The following is a 1923-nucleotide window of genomic DNA, read 5'->3' as shown; positions in this document are numbered from 1 at the left end:
CAATGACCACCAGCAAAGAAGACAGCGTCTTCTCTGAGGGAGGAAGTTTCCAAACCGACAGCAGGCATCCGCGAGACTGTTGGTGCAGCGCTTCAGGACACCAGCTTTCCAGCAGGCAGCCTGCACTCCCACCCAGCACCCACAGGCAGGTGCCTATCAGAGCTCTCAGAGACAGGCTTCAGAGGCAGACGCCACATCCTGGGGCAAGGATGGTGTGTGTGTGTGTGTGTGTGTGTGTGTGCGTGTGTGTGTGTGTGTGTACAAATACTCTAAACGATTGTACAGGGTCAGCATCCAGCCAAGCAGATGTGAGTTCCCCGTGGGGGTGTTGGTGGAGATGCTCACATGGTTGGAGGGTGCCAGGCTCAATCCAGGGCTACATCTGAGGGTCCACAGACGCGGTTTATGGCAATGCTCCTTTGGTTGGGTTTTAATGTGGGGCTCATAGGGCGTTCTGAAAATCAAGACGTTTCACATAAAAATTCAGATTCCTGTTTCTCTGGAAACCTTGGAAGGTTGGGGCACCCTGCCAGCGTGTGTGTGTGTGTGTGTGTGTGTGTGTGTGTGTGTGTGTGTGCTCACGAGCGCCCCATAGCCTCCGATTCCCAGCAGACATCCTTCCCTGGGGCACCCTCCCTCCTGGCCTGTCTCCACAGCTGCTCTTGGAGGGCTGCCCACTGCTTCTGGAGGGCCTGTGTGCAGACACGCTCTCTGTGGAGGAGAAGCCGAGCCAGGCAGGGGCTGGTGCCAGGGCCTGGGGCTCCGATTTCAGCTTTCGGAGGACCCAGAGGGAGCAGTGGGCCCTTCCCTTGCAGCTGGATCCTGCTTACAGAAGAGACTCGCCTGGGATGGCAGTTAAACAGGCTTGTGTTGTCTGTTTTGTTTTGCATGAAGAACATGCTTCTTGTTCTGTTCTGAAAGGATCTAGATCATGTTCACAGAACATGTTGCTAGGTTATATGCTATGGGTCTTAAAAACAGAGCAAGTAAGACTCGTGGAGAGTTGTATGAGCCCCAATAAAATGATTTATTAAAAAAATAAATAAACTCAAAACAACAACAACAACAATAAAGCAATGGATGCAGAAGGAAGAAAATATTCTAAAGTTGATTGTAGTTGTGAATGCACAATCTTTCCTAATACGATTGAACTATTGATTTGTATATGTTAATTATATTTCAATAAACTACTGAAAATAAAAAAAACTCGTGGTAAAAGATAATAATGCATTTTAAATATATTTGTGGAACCCACCAGGTGGGAACAGCAGGTTCGATAGGTCTCTAACCACTCTAGAGCCTCTCCTGGTGGCTTCCTAATACTCACAGATATTTACCGGACCCCCACGGGGTCCAAGATATGGACTGGGCACCAAGGAGGCCTACACAGAGCATATGAACTGGGCTCACGTCCTCCTGGAGTCAGTGCAGGAACACGGGAAGACATTTGGGGACAAAAGAGCAGCCGCCCATGAAGGAGATGCTTCTCAGACCAGTCCTCCCTGGCCTGCTGGGCAAGCTCATTGCCCTTCTGGGCCGTTTCCAGGTGGTAAGACAAGGAGGACAGCAAGGAAAGAAACACCACCAACCAGGGCATCCATTACCCTCTTGGCCCCAGCCTGGGCAGGCTGTACAGCCCCGGGAGAGGGCCAGAGACCCAGTGCTCCCCGCCCCACATTCCTGCGTCCCACGTCCTGGCTTGTCTGGCTGCAGCACTGAAAAGAAACCATCAGAGGAGGGTTTGGTTTGGTTTGGTTTTTGAACATAGCTTTTCTTACACACACATACACACACGTTTGGAGTCCAAGGATCCCCGATGCCACCAGATGTGCAGAGCCCCTGCACAGGCAGGGAGAGCTGTGGCCCTTCCCCAGCACCAGGGCACCACGATCCAAGTTTTCCGTCAAGTGTGACCCTGACGGT

This window comes from Tenrec ecaudatus, chromosome 10, assembly GCF_050624435.1.
Source record: "Tenrec ecaudatus isolate mTenEca1 chromosome 10, mTenEca1.hap1, whole genome shotgun sequence".
Lineage (NCBI taxonomy): Eukaryota > Metazoa > Chordata > Mammalia > Afrosoricida > Tenrecidae > Tenrec > Tenrec ecaudatus.
This window is presented reverse-complemented; position numbering follows the sequence as displayed.